The sequence below is a fragment of the Amblyomma maculatum genome, chromosome 3 (assembly GCF_055883805.1).
Source record: "Amblyomma maculatum isolate TAMU_Amacu chromosome 3, ASM5588380v1, whole genome shotgun sequence".
NCBI lineage: Eukaryota > Metazoa > Arthropoda > Arachnida > Ixodida > Ixodidae > Amblyomma > Amblyomma maculatum.
The window spans coordinates 95,758,865-95,782,052 of record NC_139346.1 but is presented as its reverse complement, the minus strand read 5'-3'; the positions used below and the strand labels follow the sequence as shown (position 1 = coordinate 95,782,052).

Sequence of the window (23,188 nt, the reverse complement as noted above, 5' to 3'; positions counted from 1 at the left end):
CGTGCGTCCTCTCTTAACAACAGCCTACGACGAACAGTTCAGCGTGCGCCAGCGTGCGACGAAGACATTCACCCTACACATCAATGGTCATGAAGATGTGTCTGCTGAGAGGCAGACACCTGTCTATATTGCCACTCCTCCAATCGTAACCCCTCCACTCATTCTCGCTTCGACTTTGCCGACTCTGCGACCAAACTCGTCCGCTGCATGGGCAGATACCGTGGCTTCCGCTCTACGAAGGGGGAGGGAGTGGAGTCCTCTAGCACCTCTCTCGCCGCGATCTTATTGCAAGACATGGCAAGGGGCTGGACAAAGAGGTTGGCACCAGGCGCCTCAGCGCTAGCAGCGCAATAAAAAACAGTTCGAGGCCGAACGCAGTTGGGGCCGATTATTCTTCGTCTTAGCTCCGACACCTCCATTAAAGGTTTTTATCGAATACCACCCCAGAAATATAACAGATGAAGATTGTTCAAGTTCAAGATAACGTTATTACCGTCTATGTAGTCCCCTCCGCTCCCTCAAGAAGGCCCTGGGGGGCCTAGGGTGATATCTGTGTTCCTAAATTTTAAGCTAAGGTTCGTAGGTGGGTTGGCTTCTCTTTCCCGTGGGTGTATGTATTTAGTTTATATCTTCCTTACTTCTTGTATTTTTAGGCATAGTAAAGAGATGAAAAGCGACAGTGGTCAGGTGTGTTCTTAAACGCGCGCTACTTTTCATTTTGGTCGATAAATATGATATTTCGATGCCCATACCTTGCTCAGAGCTGCTGGTTTCAGCACCGGAGAAACGCATTTTGATCGAAAATCGCTTCTAAAGGACTCGTATATTAGGATTTTCAAGTAAACATTCTTCTAAGTTACCAGGGCAGAAATCATAAAAAGTCATTCAAAAACAGCGATGAGAAAGGGCTGAAATTAGAAAAGTGTTGCAACAAGATGTTTTTGCACACATATTTTTAACTTGTCTAGACCTTTTCAAGTGTTTCTATAAAATTTCTTCAGTAGTTTCGGGAACAATCGTGAAACTGACCTGATTAATGTTGACCTCGAGAACACTGGCTGCCTAATAGTAATAATAATAATACCACTAATATTAACATAATAATAATAACAATTGGTTCACAGGAAAAAGAAGGCGAAGTATATATCCTACTTGTTCTGTGCACACCTTAACCGTGTCATATGGGGAGAACGCTACCTAAGAACCAACCGCGCCGGACGCTTTGCACATCGGCTCCGTCGACAGGTGCGTTGTTTTCCGGGGAGTGCCTGCTGTCCTTTCGTCAAATCTTTGCCTAATACCGAGAAAATAGGAGGACTTACGCAACAACTTCCCCGAATCTCCCAATAACACCAGCTGCCCGTTGGCACAAATTACAAACACGCACAGCCCCATACCCCATCCTTCTCCACGCCCGCTTTCTTAACCAATTTTTTTCCTGCAAGCTCTGTGGCAAACCTGGCGACTTTCTACGCACACGCCCCGCTGGGATGGTGCAGTGGTAAGACGTCCGACTACTGTGCCGGAGTACCCTGTTCCGAACCCGACCTCGGCGGCTGCGTTTCGATAGACGCGAAACGAAGAGGTGTCCGTGTGCTGTGCGATGTTAGCGCACGTTAAAGGCCCCCAGGTGGTCGAAATTAATCCGTAGCCCTCCACTACGGCTCCTCTCTCTTTCCACTTTCACTCTCACCTTCCTTCCTTCCCTTACGGCTCGGTTGAGGTGTCCACAGAAAACAAGTGAGACAGTTACTGCGCCTTTCCCTTCCTGTAAATCAATTAATAAGGTCAGCCTCGCTCTTTCAGGAATTCAATAACCAGAAACCACCATCGTGCCCTACGGGAAGGGAGGAAGGTGGGAGTGGAAGCACATAGAGAGCAAGGGGTGCCATAGTGGAGGGCTCAGGAGTACTTTCGACCACCTAAGGATCACACAGGAGCGGTTTCAATAAATTGTTGCACCTGGCATGGTATTCAAGCATGCAGTTGTAGCTGCTAATTACTGATTTTCAACGCCGAGAAAACATGTGGCCCGGGCACACGGAGGTGAAAAATGTGCGGGAAAAGCGCGAGAAGGAAAAGGCACTGCTTTTGGCCCGCGCCACCACCCTGAGATTTCGCACCTCTTTCGCCTCATGTCTACTGAATGTTTAGTTGTATATCATGGCTAGCCTATAAACAAAACCACCGTCTGTAATAAGTCAAATAAACTGCACTGTCACACTTGTAGAAGCTTTTACATTTTGGGCACTGTGAAGCCACATGCGTTTCGGTGGGCAAATTATTGTAAAGGAATGTATCGATGCACGGAAGAACCCAATATTTGTGGTACAGAAGCTGCAGTCCAGAAGTGAAAAGACGGTTCGAGGTGAAATATTGTCGACGCTATATGCTTCCGGAGAGTGCGTAACGGTGTTTCGAGAGGAGACTGGTGTAATTGTTCTTTTTGGAAACCTGACCGAATAGCCAAGCTAGAAACAGGACAGTTCATATCATCACCCATTTGTCCCAAAATGGCGCAGCAGTCCTCGTCTTTCGTTGGCGCGAACCCTTTATTTTATTATTGTTGGATCTTGACTATTACTACAAATCAGCAACCTTTCCCCAACAATACGTCTTGGGCTTTAAGCACATTTTGCTGGAAGCCGTGAGTTCATTGTTGGATGCCCGAAGCTGTTATTGGTTCATACGCACCTAATCAAACTTGTCTCTCAAAAGGTGGACACTCACTTTACGGATGTGAAGTGAACAAAACCAAGGTCTTGAAGTTTCAGGAGAATTTCTTACTGCAAGTCATAACCAACGATGCTATAGTTTTTGTTCGAACAATTCTTATCAAGATCCTAGTTTTTTAGGTAATTCTGCGCAGGTATGCAATATAGGCACAAAAACTTTGGAAATAGAAGCTAAAAAGAACAGACTAGTAAGAGCATTCAGCACCTGATATAGCAGCAGCTGTGACGTGAAATATAATGTAATTCTTCCGGGAACAAAATCTTCACTAGCCTGCGCAGACAACTGATGGGCTAAGGGAGTTCGAGTCATTGCAGCTGCCCTGTCACTGCTGCAAAGTGAAACCGGGAGCCGCTCAATTCCTTTCTGCTTCCTTATGGTGGGGAAGGCCGGCTGTCGCAGCTGCGGTAGGCGGGAATCAACCCATAAACAGCAGAACTTCAGGCGGATGAAAACAAATCGCACTTGTTCGATCATCGGCAGGAAGTGAGAAGCAAACCGTCGAGAGTGTCGGAATCAGTCAAGGTAGAAATGATGCACGTGCACGGAGTAGCGATGGGTTAGTGGGGGTTCGAGTCATCGCTACTGCCCGGCCGCTGTTCGTGTTAGTAACGACATTCGAGTATCGCATAATGGCAGGAGTGATAGCTTATGCGCTTGACTAGATACATAATAATTATTGGTTAGGTCGTTGCTATCAACCAACTGAAGGCAGCAAAGCCGAAATTTTATGCACAATATTATATACATGTACATAACACTCGATCTTCCGGAATAACCCTTTTTTACTTATCACAATTTCAATACCGCAGGTTGAGTTGTGAAGGAAACGAGATGCATTTTGTCGAAGGTTTGAGACGAGCGCTATGCGATCTCTTGAATTTTATATCACATCGCAATAGGGATATTCGCCATGGGTCCCATACTGTCCGGCAAAAATGGTATGTTTCCGCGCAATCTGAAACTGACAAAACGGGATTTCTATCGTAGCTTTTTTATTGCCTAAATGCTTTTTGCAAAGTTTACGAGAGACCAATGCATGGCCCTTTCTGCGGCACCATTATGTTATGGTGCCCCCATTATGATCTCTTAGAAAATAAAAATAGACTCCAATGGGCCGCAGTTATTGTAGTCCAAACAGTGTATCCGCAGTGCTGGGCTCACCAGGGGTGTTACAATTATTGTTCTTTTTATTTTGCAGGGCTGGTCGACCATCAAGAAAAGGATGCGCGCTGCACAGATGTGACGAATTCTATCGCGAACTCTGCTTCATCGCAGAGTAGTCCATATAGTATGTCGTTTACCTGCAGGCATGGACGTGTGCCCAAATTCTCAGACATGTACATTTTCTATGCGACTGTCCCTGGCGGCGTAAGTTTTTGTAACAAAGAGATGGGATCGTGGTTTTTTCAAGACGTTTTCAATGTTTTTGTTGAGAAATCCGGTATAATGCATTTAGAAAAGATGGCTCGGCTTATACAAGAGAAAATTCGTAATCGTAAAACAATTAGGGGTGAAAGGCAAACGGCATGTGTCGATCAACGTGGCTGGACAAAAAAGCTGTACTTTAGCCCTGGTAAGCACGCTAATAACCCATGAAAAATACGTGAAGTAGCCGTATTTGAAGTGTACTGTAATATGTAATTTCGCTATTTATCATCATCATCATCAGCCTGATTATACCCACTGCAAGGCGAAGGCCTCTCCCATATTTCTCCACTTAACCCGGTTCTGTGCTAGCTGCATCCACTTGACAACTGCGAACTTCTTAATCTCATCCGCCCACCTAACTTTCTGCCGCCCCCTGCTACGCTTTCCTTCCCTTGGAATCCAGTTTGTTACACTCAGCGACTATCGGTTATCTTCTCTTTGCACTACATGCCCTGCCCATGCCCATTTCTTCTTCTTAATTTCTACTAGAATGTCGGTAACTTGAGTTATTTCTCTGACCCACTCTGCACGCTTTCTATCTCTTAATGTTCCATAGCCCTCTGGGTTGTCCTCAACTTAAGTAGAACTCTCTTGGTTAGCCTCCACGTTTCAGCCCCATAGGTGAGTACAGGCAAGATGCAACTGTTGTATACTTTCCTCTTGAGCGATACCGGTAAGCTGCTAGTCATAATCTGCGAGTGCTTGCCAAATGCGCTCCATCCCAATCTTATTCTTCTTGTTATTTTCTTTTCATGGTCCGGATCTGCGGTTACTACCTGTCCTAAGTAGACATATTCGCCTACTACTTCCTGTATTTCGCTACCTAATGTAAACTGCTGTTCCTTCCCGAGGCTGTTGAACATTACCTTACTCTTCTGCATATTGATTTTCAAGCCTACCTTTCTACTTTTCCTGTCTAGGTCATCAATCATTATTTGCAGTTCATCCCCCGAGTTGCTTAGCAAGGCACTGTCATCAGCAAATCGCAGATTACTGAGGTATTCTCCATCCACCCTTATCCCTAACTGATCCCATTCCAAGTCTCTGAATACTTCCTCTAAACAAGCTGTGAATAGTACTGGGGAGATTGTATCTCCTTGCCTAACACCTTTCTTTATGGGAATTTTGTTACTTTCTTTATGCAGAACTATGGTTGCTGCGCAGCCACTATATATATCTTCCAGCACTTTCACGTACGGCTTGTCTACCCCCTGATTTCGCAATGCCTGCAATAACGCCGAGGTTTCAACTGAGTCAAATGCTTTTTCGTAATCAATGAATGCTATGTATAAGGGCTGGTTATATTCCGAGCATTTTTCCATCACCTGATTGATGGTGTGGATATGATCGATAGACAAGTACCGTTTCCGAAACCCTGCTTGATCATTTGCTTGATTGCAGTCTAAGGTTGTCCTGATTCTATTAGCGATTACCTTAGTAAATACCTTATACGTAACAGACAGTAAGCTGATTGGTCTGTAATTTTTAAGGTCCTTAGAGCCCCTTTGTTGTGAATGAGGATAATGTTTGCATTCTTCCATGGTTCCGGTACCGTCGATGACATCAGGTACTGCGTATACAGGGTTGCCAGCTTTTCTAATACGATATCCCCCCCCCCCCCCCCATCTTTCAGCAAATCTGTAGTTATCTGATCCTCTCCAGCTGATTTCCCCATTTTCATAGTTTCTAATGCTTTCTTGACCTCGTCCTTCGCGACTGGTGGAACGTCTGACTGTTTTTCCCTACCGCCAATCTCCTTATGGTCCAGACTACTTTGGCTACTGTAGAGATCTGTATAGAACTCCTCGGCTACTTTGACTATCTTGTCCATATTCGTGATGAAGTTGCCCTCCTTGTCCCTTATCGCATACATCTGGTTTTTGCCTATGCCCAATTTCTTCTTTACCGCTTTAAGGCTTCCCTCGTTTTTTACAGCATGCTCAATTTTCTCCATGTTATACTTCCTTATATCGGCCACCTTGCGCTTATTTATTAGCTTTGATATCTCGGCCAATTCGATCTTGTCTGTTGGATTGGAAGCTTTCATACTCTGGCGTTCCTTAATCAAATTTTTCGTCTCCTTAGACAGCTTACCGGTATCCTCTCTAACTATCCTACCGCCTACTTCTACCGCACACTCAGTAACGATATCTCTGAAATTATTGTTCCTTGCCTCTAGGGTAATGTCGCCATCCTCAGTTAGAGCTGAATACCTATTCTGTAGCGAGATCCTGAACTCTTCTGCCCTCCCCATCACAGCTAATTCGTTGATGGGTTTCTTTCTTACTAATCTTTTGCGTTCCTTCTTCAGATTTAGGCTAATTCGGGACCTCACCATCCTGTGGTCACTGCATCGCACTTTCCCGAACACCTCTCCATCTTGCATAATTGCGGGGGTTGAACACATAATGAAGTCGATTTCATTTTTAGTCTCTCCGTTAGGACTTTTCCATGTCCATTTCCGGTTCTTCCGTTTGCTGAAGAAGGTATTCATGATTCGTAAGTTATTGCGCTCTGCAAACTCAACTAATAACTCCCCCCTGCTATTCCTAGAATCAATGCCATAGTCACCTACTGCCTTGTCTCCTGCCTGTTTTTTCCCTACCTTGGCATTGAAGTCGCCCATTAGTACAGTACTTATTTATTTATTAAATACCCTCAAGGCCCGAGGGCATTACAGAGGGGAGTGGGTTGTATTACAAAATTGTAACATAAAAAACAGCCACAAAATACATGTCAACATATAAAGGACGCTCCCGAGATAAAAAACGCTCGAGAAAAAAAAAATACCGCGTCTTTACTTTTCGCATTACCGATTCTACATCTTCATAGAAGCTTTCAACTGCCTGGTCATCATACCTACATGTAAGTGCATAGGCCTGTACAACCTTCAGTTTATACAGCTTATTAAGCTTAATTACGATGCCTGCAACCCTCTAATTAATACTATAGAATTCATCTATATTACCCGCTATATACTTATTGACAGGGAAACCTACTCCTAGTTGTCGCCTCTCTGGTAAACCTCGATAACACAGTGCATGCCCATCCTTCAATACAGTACATGCCTCATTCGGCCTCCTAACCTCACTAAGCCCTATGCATCCCATTTCATGCCCTCTAGTTCCTCTAACAGCACTGCTAAACTAGCTTCACTAGCTAGGGTTCTAGCATTAAACGTTGCCAGGGTCAGTTTCCAATGGCGGCCTGTCCTGCGGAGCCAGGCTTTCTTAGAACCCCCTGCTGCGTCAGAGGTCTGACATCCGCCGTGGTCAGTTGTTCCGCAGCCGCTGGTGACTGAGGGCCGGGGTTTTGTGGAGCTTATCATAGGAGGTTGCGGCCAATTACTGCACAAGGGTGGCCAACTCCTATTCTGGTGAGGGAGTGCGTTGCCGGAGGTGTTCATCGGCATCAGGTCGCACCCCAAACCTGTGTATGCATATTTATATTGCATTTATATTGCATTGTAAAATCATGCATGTTTATGCTGTCATTATTTTATATTATTGTACTGTTCACCACTGTTACTCTTACTGTTTGGACCTCACCTATGGTCTGCAGTATATACGTAAATAAATAAAACAGTAAATGTAACGGGCACATATGTTCGATGTCGTTTTATGGAAATTGGTCTACTAGCAGCTGTGGACGCAACAGCAGTTATAGTTGTAACTAAAGAAAACGATTTCTCGGTATTGTTATCGTTTTAACGCTACAGCGTTAAAACAATCGTTGGAAGATCCTGCGTCGGCACCGTCTGGCTTTCTAATTAAAAAGTCATGGGCACCGCTCCGGCAGCAGGCGTAGTCCACTTGAAATGAACGGGCACTAACTGCTCGTCGAGGTTGCATCGTAACGAGACGACATGCATGGCTTTTCTGGCATTCGGTTTCTACTCAGGATCATGCTCGAATTCGATATCGCAGTTGCATAATTTCACTCGCAGACATAAAAGAAAATTCTTGAAGCAGAGAAACTCGACATACAGAAAAATAGCTTGTTCCAGCACCTCGCAGATACTCATTCATATACACAGTCACTGCGTTATACTGTACCCAAATTGTTGAATAAGCTACATTTTGCCGGATTTGATCCAGTTTGCATGTCAAACCATGATATCAGCCTCTATTGTCGAGAAGAATTATTCTGAACGTGTAATTGTTTTGCATGTTTGTGTATCATTGCTTTCTGTACCAGCAGTGCTTTTCCTCTCCTTTCCTTGTATCTTTGTGCAGCATTTTATAAAGTTCCTTTTTTTGTACTGAAGGAACAGTACACTTTTACCCGTTTTTTTATTTGTATAAAAGTGATTAGCTATAAACATGTGAATTGATTTTTTATGCTGTCTGCTGCTCTGCCAACATTGTAAGGGGGCCAGGACCCCGTCAACTTGTTTTTAGAGCGTTTAGTTCTGGCCCTCTTTTTCTTGCTAAATGGAAATAAAATTGAAACGAACTTGGTGGGCGAGATCAGAATCCAGCCTTCCAGGACGTCTAGATCCCGCGTGATATACTGAGCGCTTAAGTCCCGCAGGCGCGACCGTCATGATCTCATTAGCCGGACTATACACACTGCAGGGCGAAAGCCTCTTTCATATTTCTCCCATTAGCCCTCTCCTGTGTTAGCTGCGTCCACTTGACCATGCGAACTTAACCTCATCCGCTAAGCTAACTTCCTGCCGCCCTCTGATACACTTTCCTTCCTTCGGAATACAATTTGTTTCTCTAAGCGACCATCGGTTGTCCTTTCGTCGCAGTACGTGCCCCGTTCATGTCCATTTCTACATGATTTCCACTAGAATATAAGTACCTCAAGTAATTTTTCCGATACACTCTGCACGCTTCTTATCTCTTAAGGTTAACCCCACCAATTTGCGCCCCATAGCCCTCTGCGTTGTCCTCAACTTCAGTAGAACTCTTTTCATTAGCCTCCTCGTTTCAGCCCCATAGGTGAGTACAGGTAAGATGCAACTAATGTACATTCCTCTTGAGCGATACCGGTAAGCTGCTAGTTATAATTCGCGCTTATTTTTAAATCTAATCTATCCGAATCCTATTCTCTCCGTTATTTCTCTTTCATTACCCGGATCTGTAGTTACTACCTGCCCTACGTAGACATATTCATCTACGACTTCCAGAGCTTCTCTACCTATTTCAAACTGCTTTTTCTTCCCTAGGCTGTTGAACGTTACCTTAGTCTTCTGCTGATTGATTCTTAAGCCAACCTTTCCTCTTTTCCTGTCTTCGTCATCAATTATTCTTTGTAATGCATCCCCTGAGTTACTTAGTAAGACAGTGCCAGCATTGAATCGCATGTTACTGAGGTATTCTTCATCCGCCCTTATCCCTAACTGCTCCCATTACAATTCCCTGAACAATTCCTATAAACAAGTTGTGAACAGTTCTGGGGAGATCGTGTCTGCTTCCCTAAAACCTCCGCTTACGAGAATTTTATTGCATTATGCAGTCACAATTCGACATTATTACGTCGTTAAAGAAGTTCTTTTATCTACATTGGATATTGTTACGTATTATTTGGTTGTTTGAAATGGCATGTTAATTAATATATATGTGATAATAAATGCAAAATTAAAAAATAGCTAGTACGCAAGTAGCAATATGGGTGCATGAGAACGAGAGAACGAGGTAGGCTTTTGGTATCAGGTAAATCTGCCTCATCATCTCTTGCTGGAAGTTGCGTGGCTCGGTTTCGAATTGCGTAATGGCTTTTGTAAATATTGCGAAACTATGCTTTTAATACTATAGCTGGCCATATTTGTTTGTATATATACTGCTTCTTCAGCGCCTACTTTATGATTTATTCATTTAATTATTTGTGAATGGTGAAATTTCATAAGACATTTTAGCTCTGTGGTTACAAGAATGCAATTAGAATAAATACACGTAAAGGTGTCAAATGTTCCGTCAAAAACGAAAAATGTTACCTATAGCAATTATGAATAAGAGGAGAAAGAAGGGACTGAAACAATTTTAACAGAACTGTGATAGAAAAAATGCATATATCTAGCCACCTCCTTACCTTCCAAACTGGAGAGGTCACAGCTGTAAAATTTGTAAAATTAAATGTCGTACGAACAACATGGAACTCTTTTCCTAAAAAAAAACAAACAAAATCCTAATGGAACACATTACTAGCGGAGGTGGTCAGAATTGATTGTGTGTGCTTCGCTCAACTTAATATTAATTTGTAAAGGTTCTTGCAAGGTGCTGTTCTTGTCGCTTGTATAGGATGTTCTCATATTGAACCTTAGATCTTTTGTTGAATTTGCCTTTTCGTTTGTTTGCTGAAACTGTTGTTTGGTATGCTAACCATCGCTTTCTTCGGTGCATGCTGATTTGTATGACCAGTTTGAACAAGAAATTGAAAGGTACAGAGGTGCGGATAAAAGATTGTAGACTGCCATGTTCGACAAATAACGTAATTTTCTCGCTGCCATGAGACGAATGCATGTGTTGACTGTTAACTTGTTTTTGGACCGCAAAGTTTAGTACGAGGAGCATCTTTTAGTTTCTTACCGTATGCTCGAAGTATCAAACTTTTTTCAAATTTCTTACTCCGAAAAAATTTATTACTGTCTGGACATTCCCTGTATGGACACATGATGAGCGAAACGGCTGGCGTTACATGTATGCAGTTGTAGCCAAGATCTCAGCGAACACTTTTGAAATTTTGTTTGTTTCAGATGGACTTTCTATGCAACTTTTGGATTGCATTTTATTTAGTTTTGTTTAATTGCGATGTAAAAAATGATTATGGACTTTATTAACACATATTTTTGTTGTCTTACAAATAGTTACACACTAAAACGATGATATGACATTTTTGCGTGCCCCGTTCGGCATGAGGAAACACATGGCTATTACTACAGAAATGTACGGTAGCACCAAAGGTATGAACAAAACGTCTGAACAAAAGGTATGAACAAACGCGGTGAAATCATCCTCAATGAAAGCATTGAGGATGATTTCACCGCGCTAGGACAGAAAACGGCAACTATTCTAAGCACTCAAATCACAGCATGAGGGTCTGACGGTATCACTTTCCTCCCCCTGAGATCTGCCCAGAAGAGACAAAAGACTTGTGTCTCGCAATTGGAAGAAAGATATAGGCGGTATAACTCCGTTAATTACCGAATAGTCTGCAGCAGGATGACGTTTTGACAGGAGTGTTTTGCTGTGTCTCAAATTTGAACGTTATTTTTCTGTGTTAATCAGATGGTCATGCTTACATGTCACATATTCCATATTCTTCAAAGGGAATATCATCTAAAGTAATCCTTTTATTGGCGATGACGTTGGATGCGAATCACACTTTGTAACATGGTTTGGCAAAGACAATTTTGTGGTCAGTGAACCAGTTTGACGCGGTCCTATTGTCCTCCACAAGAACAACATATCGAAATACAACATTTCTATAACTATTTTATTGCCCTTGTTGTCGGTTTATTGGTTACCTTTTTTCTTTACATGCTGTCTCTGTGCGTCCGCATGTTTCTGTCTCCTTGCAATGAAATTGACCTCCGTTAATTCCTAGTGCCGCTGTCGTCTTTCCTGCTGTTGTTTCCTTCATCGCATATGACGATACTCTTCACACAACCAGGATTGCTCCGGATAGCCTCCATACTAACCCAAAAAGCAGAGCAATAGCAGAAAGTTGTCAAATGCGACTAGCAGCGGATGCAAAGCTGGGTGAGCGCCCCTCTGCCCCTCGCGCCACAGCTTTGGAGCAGCAGCCTTTTCGCTTCGATTCTGGACCGTTTTCGCACATCTTGAGTGTCCCCCACCGCATTCCTTCTTCCTTAGTACGCGCCGCAGCCTTTCCTTTTGTCCGTGCACCACGTACTATAGACATTTGCATCGGGCGAGGAGGTTGTCGAAACTCCTCCTCTCTGGACTGTTGCAAACCGGTTCCGCTGCCGCCTCTGCCGTGCTGACATCAGGCGCACACAACAGCCCAGCGAGCAATATGGTGACGCCCAGGAGGCCCTCGTTGCAAAGGTCTATAAGTTGCTTACCAGACCGCTAGCACTGCAGGCTCTCTGTGGCGGAACTGTCTTCCTCCCCCCTCCTCTCGCCCGTCCATACCCGGAAAAACCAAAGTTAAAATCGGCTTCAAACATCGGGGTTTTGGGTGAATGGGGGTAGCATGGCTGCAGCACTAAAATTACATGGTCGAGCTCACTAACGAGCCTGATGGTCATGCTGATTGCGTTTGCTGCATCCATAGGTTGTATTAAGCGGTCTTTCCTTTCTTAAAAAGAAATATCTGTTATGTACGCCTGCGCTTTCATTGAACTGCTTGTCTGCTCACACCTCTACGCTGACGAAGCTGACGACTCTACGCGGCAAGTGACACGACCCGACGAAGAGAAAACTTTCATGCTAACATAAAAATACGTGTTCTCACATGAGGCTGATATGCATGAGAGGGCTAGTGCCTAAATTGCAACTTGATAAAGATAACGATGTTATGTTCACAAACGCGAAGATGTAGCGCAGTTTTACAAAAAGCGTGATTGGTTTTGACAATGTTCTCTGTAGCTGGTCTATTTTTTGTCTGTTAGAAGGATGCTGATCTGTTCTTTGGAGTAGGGGCTTTTATTTTTAACAGTCTCTGCGTAAAAGCACTGCCGACAAACATTTTGTTATAAATTTTGTCCACATCACGCATGCATCAAGAAATAATTTTTCACATTAAACCGATTCCACAACGAGATTTAAGCCGATTCAGTCATCATTTATCGTTAAGTATGGATGCAAACTGTCCTGTCTTCAAAAGCATAAGCGGAAAATCGATATCTACGTTTCGGGACTGGCCGTCAATGAGCTACTTTAGCGACATATTTTCAACATCAGCGTAGTTTGCTTTCCGAAGTCACCTGTTGGTAGATCAGTGTTTATGCTTCCTCTTAAAATCTTGTCTTTGTTTTTGGCAATTGTCAAAACGGCCGACTTTGAGATAGCGTATTTCTTCACCATGTTGCAGTTCTCCGCTCCTTGGCCAAGGTCATTTGAATAGCTTCCTTTCTTGCGATGTCGACATCCTTTCTTTTCTCAGTCGAGGTTGAACATGCCGCCTTTTCTGCCATACACTCGGTGGATTTGCCACATTTTAAAAATGCACCAACAAGAACAGTGAGGACCACGTGCGTCGAGAATGCAACAGATCTACGAAGGAGCAGTGCATCAACTTGAAATTATCACTTCATGTTTCTTTATTATACACTTTTCTACAGGGTGCTTAAGTGTTAGCATGCAGATATGTATTTCAATCCAAAAAGGTGCTAGTGACAATTCCCTGACCACACTTCGTCGAAATGCGCAATTATTTTTCGGAATAATGCTGCTCCCAGTGTTATCTGCGTGCAGGGTATTACATTATTGTACTGGGGCGCTAATAATCCCTTTAATGCGATCAGAAATTCAGATGCTGGCCAATGAATACTTTTGAGTTTGGTTCTACTGCAGCCAAGCCCATAGAGCCTCACTTTTTTTTCTGAGAAGCTCATATGGCGCAGAATAAAAAGGCTATTCAGAGCAAAATAGTCTGAACGCAGAAAGGCCTTAAAAATGTCTCCCTTGATGAAATACATGTTTTATTGGCTAAGTGAGCTGGATATTAAGTAAACAAAGAGGTCACTTGTAAAAAATGCCGACCGAGCAATCCAATTAACTCCTTCTGCTTCGTTTAAAAACGAATGCTTTGGCGCGTGAAATCCAAAGAGGATTGCATGTTGCCTACAGCTCATCAGAGTAGCGGCACACCTCCCTCGTGTGCTCGTGACTTAGCGAATGAGCGGCTTCTGGAACCAAACTTAAGTTTGGTGCTAGAAGCACCGGTAGGCTTTTCGAAGGCTTCTTGAACCGCATCAGTTAGTGCGCGTTGTGGAGTGCCGTTCTCAGACCACTCGATGACAGCGTTGATGTAGTGATGCATATCAGCCAGCGGCAACTGATCCTGGGTACGTGTGTTCCTTATAGAACACGCTGTTTATATTAACATATGCAAAGAGGTATTTTTGGATGCACTGCATTTGTTTAGATGCAAATCAGCCAGCAGCAAAGGAAATAGGCCGGGCAGATAGCTACTGAAGCCTGCGCTCCCTTACGTCTATTTGGCAAATTACTTCCCTAGAGCACGTACGTATTTAAAAAAAAAGCATTTATTCCTTATATGCGCTCAGAAACAACACAACGGCAGGGAAGTTTCAAAAGAGAAAAAATGATGGACGATTTAGTGCAGTCACTTGAATGTGATATTAGGCACTCTAGGACTTCTGTTGTAACTTCGGTGTATACTTATAGCATACAGTCCCATTGTGCTGCGTTACGTGAAATACCACCTCGCAAGAAGATGGAGTATAAACTTCTGCTCTAACTGAGCCGTATGAGTGCCCGCAGGGCGAGAAGTAACGCGTCTCACTTGCAGTTCACTTCCAATGGCAGTGATAGTGACAGTGAAGAAAACGACGTTCGCTGACATCGCGGTATAAATTCAATTACACGCTCAGGAGTAGGATGCCGGAGGGTTCGAGTCGACAGGCAAACAGAAGCAGGCAGGCGGACACACAGGCGGACGGATCAAAACGGAGCGGAGGGCAGCAGACAGGCACGGCAGGGCAAAGGAAGGCAGGCAGGCCTGCTTTGCAAAAACCTATTAAAAGTGATTAAAATCATTTGAACAGGCGATATAAACTTATTTTTATTATAAAGCCTAATACAAATGGTCAAATTTTAACACGGGAACGCATGAATGAACAAGTATATAGTGGGCTCTCGGAGACGATGATGCTGACAGTGTGGGTGCTAACTGCCCTTGAAGTCTGAGCTGAGTTCAGCCAATCGCAGCGCAGGTTTCAATAAATACTTCTACGTGATATCCTTTGCTGGCTGTCGCGGCTTCGAGCCGAGCACGCACTGGACCTCCGCAGCGACCGTCATCTCAGAGCTGCCACGATGACTACAAACGCGCCTATATTTACGTCTCGAAAACCAATCGTGGTCGTTGCACATCACCATAGCGTTGACACATTTTGCGATACAGGCGAGGAGGATGTAGGGGACTGGCTCTCGCTTTATTGGTCTGTAAGTCATAGCAACAAAGGGGGTTCCACGTTTATGCTGGTCAGTGTGATTTTCTACCTTACCGGCACCGCACGCATCTCGTTCAACACACACGAAGATTACCTCCTGGGAAATTTGGAAGCAAAAGCTCCGATAATTGTTCTTGAAATCTCTTGGCCGTCAGCTCTCCGCCAAGAGCGAACTTGTAGCTCACCCTCAGACAATTACAGAATCGCAAGTTACCTATACCAAGTCGTTTTAGCACTGTGCAGTAAGGGTGATAAGGACCTGACCGAAAGTGAAAACGTGGGCCACCTCCTCGAAGACATAGCCGACGATGGCTTTAAAGTTATACTTTTTAGGGACTTTTCTACGGTTGACTCTGTTCTGCAGGTGTGTCCAAGGTTCGAGCAGGCTAGGTACCGACTCATTTCACACCACTTTGATCGGCTTCCCACCATCGCTGCTAGCACCACACGCAAGAATCTACCGGCCCTAAGCCAAGTTTGAAACCATGCGAACTTGACTCGAATCATGAGCCGTTAACCGGAAGTCCTCGCTTCCGCTGTATCCAACCCGACTTGTCGGACAACCTTGCCACTATGCAAGCTGTCGTCCGCCAGGAAGTTGCTAACTTAAGCGTCCCACGTATAGTCGTACTACGGAACACCAGTCCGAAATCAGGCTGCTACGACTCGCGTCACCTTCGCAGAACTTTATGATCAGCCGATCTGTTGCATATGCTCGCGTATAAGCCACATCTCTCGCCATTTTAGCATCCGCTGCTCGTCATCACCCCGACCTTTCCCCTACGTTGACCGCTACTCGGGCCACGGCAATCGCCGTTTCTTGCCTCCTTCCACAAAGGCAAATTTACAGAGCTAGCATTGCTCACACAGAAGGAAATAATACTAAAAGCATTTAAAGAATAGGAAGCAGTTCTTGGTATTTACAAAGATTATTCCAAAGCTTTTGATTGTCTGAATGACGTAGCATTGTTAAAACACTAGCAATTATGGAGTGAGGGGAACACCGCTAGCACTCCCAACTTCACAACAACATCAAAGGCATAGCGATTCAATAGATAACATGTCATCATACAGACCTGTAACAACTGGCATACCTCAAGGAAGCATACTTGGTCCGTTCCTATTTACCATATATGTAAATAACACCATATCTGTTAGCCCCGTTTCACATTATATATCCTATGAAGATGACACCACCTTATTATTTCACGAGCGTAACTTTCAGTTCTTAGAGGCTGATATTACCATGCTACTTCACGACATTTACCAATGGAGTAAAGTGAACTCCCTGTAAATAAATACTAGAAAGACAAATACCATTATATCAAGCATAAGACAACCCATACTAAATAATGCTACCAAAATAACAACATGCAATTCTGTTCTGAAACCATTTGGCTTTCTGAATATGTATATGCACTTTCCATTCGGTTTTTAAATAACTACAGTTGAATTTTTTTCTCGTTGTACTTGCTGTACGTATAAAAGTCTATACGTTCCGCAAGAGTACTTTACAAGCACGCTTGTTATTGTTAATCCTTGTACGTTTTACATTGTTCACAGTTTCATGAAAACCATGAGCGTGTTTTATAAAATATCCACCTATGCATTGTCACTGTATGCCATGAAAAAGGGGGCACGAGGGCAATCAAATGGATATGTTTCACTTTCTGCTCGAGCCCCCTCCGTCGATCTGTTTTCTGTTTCCTGGCGGAAATAAACTGCATTTTGAATTTAAATTTGAAAAATCGAGGAATCTCCGACGCCGCGCGGAAGGATGGTGCACCAGGTAATGATGGCGCTACGAAGATAAAGTAGTGAACGTCCTCTGACAAGGGTGATGCCAAGGAAACGGACACCTCACCACCACCACAGCAAGTCGGTAAAGGACACGCCCATACGAGAAAGATTGCAGGGTTTATGTCTATAGGGTCGGGCTGTGAAAAAACGCAAAAAGGTAGCGGCAAAGGTGCTGTCGCCTCATTTCTTTATCCTCTCCCTCCGCCCAGCTCTCATGCTGATGTCGAGCTCCAAAAAAGCTAGAAGCCCTCCGAGCCGACAATGAGGCTCTGCGTTCCCATACTCACTCTTTAAAATCGAATGTCTTGTAATCCTCCCCAGCTTGCTTATTTTGGATAACACATCGTTGCCGACCTCGCGGTGGTCCAGCATAAATGCAGATCTGCCTTACGTATCACCTCAATGATTTATGCAGGTGTGGAAAATGTCATGACCAAGGTCATGGAGACTGCAATGGCTGTTATCTGAGAAACGTTTGCTGGAAATTCCAGCCTCATGCGGCGGCCGGGACCGCTTCGGAACGTGTCCTACCGACGTTTCAAAACAAAGCGTCGAGTCATTGAATGACACAGACGGCTGCCCCTTCTTGGAGGCAGACTCACTTAGCACAGCACTTAGTTTCTGGATCTGGGGCACTCCTTATTCTGAAATTAACTTTCAATCTTAATGTTGACAGAGCCCACACTAAAGGCTCCTTTCCCGCTCAAAGTTGGATTCCCCATTACCATAACACTGTGGAGTTGCACAGGTCTCCGTCCTGCACTAAATGGTCGAGTCTCCGTGTCTCCGTCAGAACTTTTGAATCTACCAGCCATGGTAGCTATGACCCAGCGAGGCGCCCCACGCTGACAGGGTATCCTAAATTCCTATAGAACACCTCCTGATGTCTTTGTGCCCACAGACATATGTCTAATCTTGTTGATCTCGACCGCCAAAGTTCTTGTTCCTACGCGATGGTGACCGTCACCTTCTCAGCAAACAAGACTTACCACTTCATCTTCATAATGTATGATGTCTCACTGAACTATAAAGTATTTCTTTTTCGGACATTATTAGCCCAAATCTGAAAGCTCCAGGTTGGGACCTTTACTGATTGCAGGCAATTTTAAGTTTCAACTGGCTGTTAGTGACAAATGCGCGGACGCAGGTCGGCGAAGCTTCTTTCCATGGCGCGCCTCACTTTTGACACTGACCTCATTCATACAAGGCGACTTCGTACCTCTGACAAGGGACACCTTTCGAGACCTCACCTTTATATATAACGTCCAGCGAACAGGCTACCGCAGTACCGAAAGCATCCTCGGCAGCGATCTGACTTGTCAACACCACAATCCGAAATCATGCACTCTCCAAATCTGTACTCAAACACAGAACCCGAGCGCGTGTCCCCGACTGAAAGTAATTTAGGACACAATTCGGCAACAGACCATCCATTTGAATGATGACAGATTTCTCACTCTTCTAAGTTAAGCCAAATGCAGCCATCGTGCCTTCCAAAACATCTACACATTCTTTACCGACCAATAATCTTACATCCGCATTCAGGGTCACGAGCACACCCATTTCGAAGTAAGCTTCAGGGGAATGCCACAAGGCACAGTGCATTCTCTTCTGCTATTCAATATAACACTAATGTCCCTGGCGGCGACATTTTGTGCTCTCACCGATGTGAAGCATACTCTGGACGCCCACAATATTACCCTGTGTGTAACGCATGGATGCCTTGATTCACTGAGGTGAACCTGAGCTAGTAGCGACTATAGTGAATATATATGTTTGTCGCTGCGGTCGTCAGTGCTCCCCAAAAGTGTGTATTTGTAAACATCTGCCCTTCACTTTCATTCTTTACCGAATTTCAGTACTTCAATTATTCAGAAAAAATTCCAGCAACATACGAAGTCGCAATTATTGGGGATCTTCATTCACCAACACAACAAGTCAGACCCCTCTTTGTCTAAACTGTGCAAGGTGGGGCATGAGCTGAATTGAATGGTCCTCCTTTCCAGCAAACACTGGATGTTACGAAGTAAAGATGCCATGCGGCTGGCAAACGCCTTCGTAACCAACCTGATCCAGTGTTCGACCCCATACCTCTAACTGCGACTTCACAATGAGGATGCCGTCGTGGTCATTTTTTGCGAATTAATTAAACGGTCTCTAGATCTCGCGGTGAACACCTCCGGCGTTGAAAATGATGAGCACCTTCGGCGAACTAAGGACTGCTCGCCTAACAAATTAATATATGCGTTCGTGCGAGAGGAAATTTGGCCGTTTCGCCCGGTCACCCAATCAACAGACCACAGTTATTGAAGAGCGGGTACGCATTCTAAGGCCGTGGAGAAGCGCCCTTCACATATGCCTTCTTCCCACTATAATTATATGCGAATACTGCGACACCCCGTGCTGGGTGGGAAGGACCAAAGCTCTAGTCCGCCTTTATAGTTCGAAACAAGACGTCTGTTATATGGAGACCAAAAAATTCACTCGTGCTTCACGGCCTGCACATAAATAATGGAGATTATGACGCTAAATTATTGGCTTCTTCCAACTCCGACTCAAAATATATCATTTCCGACTTGCGAAGGGCCTATCAAACATCTAACAAGGCTGGACCTCTTATCTAAGCTTCCTATCATCTCGTGATTTGAGGTGTATTTTTGCTGCCTATCATCTCGGTGCGAGATTCACCTCAAATCACAGCCTTGAGTACACTGAATGTGCCAGAGAAGTTATTTACCAGGTGCCATTATCCTGTGGCAAGATGTACATCGGTCAAACCGGGCGATGTTTCAATCAGAGGGCGGCTGAACCTCTTATCTAACCTATTAAATACTGCAGAATAGCGACTACATAGGGGACCTCGCACGCCGGTAGTTTCTTTGGGCTCCTGCTACTAGTACCTGGTTGGAAACGAGGCGGCCAACACTTACGTCTCCGAGCTCTCTCTGGGAAGTCTCTTCCCTTCCGACCACGACGCTGATAATAATCCGGCCTATACTCTCAATGATATTGTCAGTTACTGCAGTTACCAGTTATAAGGCAGTTATCAATCGGGCTAACGCTTTACTCTCTCTCATATAAAGGCCTATTAAAGAAGCGTGTGGCTCTTAATCTACCTCTATACTTCCATAACAACATACAGTGTATTACATACGGATACATTGCAGTTCCCGACAGCTCTAAACATTTTCATTCTGCCTTCTTCGCCAGTTTTCCAGAATTGTGGGGAGCGGTCTTCGGACATCTAATACATAGTGTAGGTCATTAATGATTCTTTGCAATTGATCCCCTGAGTTACGTAACAAGGCAATGTGATCAGCGAATCGCTATTAATGAGATATTCTCCATCGACATTGATGCCTCACTGCTCCATCTTCATGTCGTCGAATACAAACTTTAAGCGAGACGTAAGCAACAGTGTGGAGAGTGTCTTGCCAAGCCCATTTCTTAGTTGGAATGCATGGCTTTATTTATTCTGAAATATCGCTGCTATGCAGCCACTATAGATATTGTTACGGGGAAGATCCACAGTCCAAAAGCTGTCCGCACAACTAACGTTGATGATGCACCAATTTGACCACCTTCAGCGTGGTCTTCTGTGAGTCCGTCGTTCTTCATCATCCTCTGCACATACAGCGAATACTGCTAAGTAACACTACCCCGCCCCCCTCGGTAAAAGCACAGTCCCGGTGCTGTCTACGTTAGCGAAATAGAATCTGGACACATGTACTATTTCAGAGGTTGGCGCAGTGCACGAGGACTTCGGATACACAGATTCAACTTCGTATGTGACGTCAGTCACGGGGCGCAAAACCCGGTAAAGATCTGTGTAACGGGGCAAAAATTTTTACACAAGCCCACTCGATGGTACGGGAGCCACAGCAAGACGAGAGATCCAGGAGTGTAGTGGACATCACGGTGGCGACGGTCGTACCGGAACTTTTGGTAGTCTGGAGATGCAGGGAGCCTGGCAAGAGCTATCCAGTGGGTATCATGAGCGCGGGCGACGGCATGAGTGGCGTAAGTACTGGTGGTATCTGCCGCGGGTAGGGAGGTTTCGAAGGGCAGTAACGGGTGTCAGCCAAATAATAAATAAAATGGAGAGTATATAGCGGTAGAAGGGAAATGTGAATTTTAGGGTAAAATTAACTGGTAAATGAACACAAAGGGTAAATGAACGTCCGAATCTCGGTGGTCGTCAGACACATACATGGCCAGCATGTCTGGGAGGGTACGGTTTAGACGTTCCGTGAGACCATTGGTCTGGGGGTGATAGGCGGTGGTGAATTTGTGGCGGACGGAGCACGAACGGAGAATTTCGTCAACCACTCATGACAGGAAGCAGCGGCCACGGTCAGTTAGTAGTTCATGACGGGCACCATAATGAAGAATTACGTTATGTAGAAAGAAGTCAGCGACCTCTGTTGCGCAGCTGGTAGGGATGGCTCGGGTAATAGGGTACCGCGTAGCGTAATCGGTGGCGACGGCGATCCATTTGTTCCCCGAGGTGGAAACTGGGAAGAGGCCAAAAAGGTCAACGCCTACAGGGAAAAATGGGTCAGTTGGTACGGGGATTGGCTGCAAATGACCTGAAGGCAAAAATATGGGCTTCTTCCGACGCTGTCACAGTTCAAATGCAGCAATGTACTGCTGGATGGAGCGGTAGAGCCCGGACCAGTAGAAACGTCGGCGCAGGCTGTCGTATGTGCGAGACACCCAGGTGGCCAGCCATGGGAACATCATGGAACTGTTCAAGGATGGTGGAACGCAGGTTTGGTGAACGATGAGCAAAAGGTCTGTGCCATCTGGTCGCATATAACTTCGGTATAGGTTTTCTCGTGGAGCAAAATAAGGCGAGAGATTGATCAGGGTGGTCGGAGGTAAGACGGAGGATAAGGGAGAGGATAAGGGAATGCAGCGAAGGATCTAAGTGCTGTTCGTTGGCAATGTTAGGAAAGGCTGAGACAAAGAAGACACATGCGTCAATGTCAGAGTCGGTAGGACTAGGGGAGTCGACGGGAGGACGGGACAAGCGGTCTGCATCTTGGTGAAGCCAGGCGGACTTGTAAACGACGGAAAAGGTATATTCTTGCAATCGTAGCACCCAGCGCTCCCAACAGCCAGTAGGATGTTTGAAAGAGAAAAGCCAACACAAGGCGTGATGGTCTGTTATAACAGTAAAAGGGCGCAAACAAATAAGGGTGGAATTTTGTAATAGTCCAAACAAGCGCCAGACACTCTCGCTCTGTGATGGAATAATTTTTAGGGCGTTGGTAGGAGGCTGCTGGCATACACAATCACATTTGTACGGCCGTGTTGTCGCTGAGCGAGTATAGCTCCTATGCAATGGCTACTTGCATCGGTGCGGAGTTCAGTATTAGCGGATGGGTTAAAATGCGCCAAGACGGGTGGAGTAGTAAGAGCAGCAATACCTTCCAGTACTCTTACATATGGCTCACCTCCATCCTGATTTCAATATGCCTGCAGGAATGCTGAAATTTCGACTGCATCAAATGCTTTCTCGTAGTCAATGAATGCCATGCACAGGAATTTGCTATATTCCTAGCGCTTTGCTATCTCGTGGTTAAAAGCGGAGATATGATTGATAGTAGAATACCTTTCCGAAAACCTGCCTGACGCTTTCGTTGATTGAAGTCTAAGGTTGTCCTGATTCTACTATCGATGGTCTTAGTAAACATTGTACGTAATGAACAGTTAGCTGATTGGTCGGCAATTTTTGAAGTCCTTAGCGCTCTCTTCTTTTTGAATGAAGATATCACCGTTATCCACGATTTCGGTACCATCGATGTACCAGGCATTACGTATTCAGAGTGGCCAGTTTTGTAGCAGGATAAAACGCTGTTATTTACAAATCTGTATTTATCCGTCCTCGCCAGCTGCTCTCCAGCTATTCGTAGCTTTAAAAGCTTTCTTAACCTCGGCCTTCACCACTGGGAGACTACCTGACTGCTCTTTACTACTGCTAATCTCATTATTGTCCTTAGTATTTCGGCTATAATATGGGAAAGTATAAAACTCCTCAGATATTTCGGCTATCTTGTTCATATTATGATATTGCCTGCTTTCACCGTAGCGCATACATCTGTTTTT

General features: G+C 44.7%; 1 protein-coding gene across 2 annotated transcripts in view; it reads left to right on the top strand.

Moving 5' to 3' along the window:
• The window catches only part of LOC146195374 (caspase-2-like), a 109,392-nt gene that overhangs the window by 65,842 nt on the left and 20,362 nt on the right, over window positions 1-23,188 (top strand). Inside the window, exon 4 of one of the 2 annotated variants that reach the window (XR_014706005.1) lies at window positions 3,935-6,151. The exons of the other annotated variant lie outside the window; for it this stretch is intronic. The gene's annotated coding sequence lies outside the window, so the exon portion shown is untranslated. Of the gene's footprint in view, window positions 1-3,934; window positions 6,152-23,188 lie in introns of those variants that run through there. 2 annotated transcript variants of the gene reach the window in all.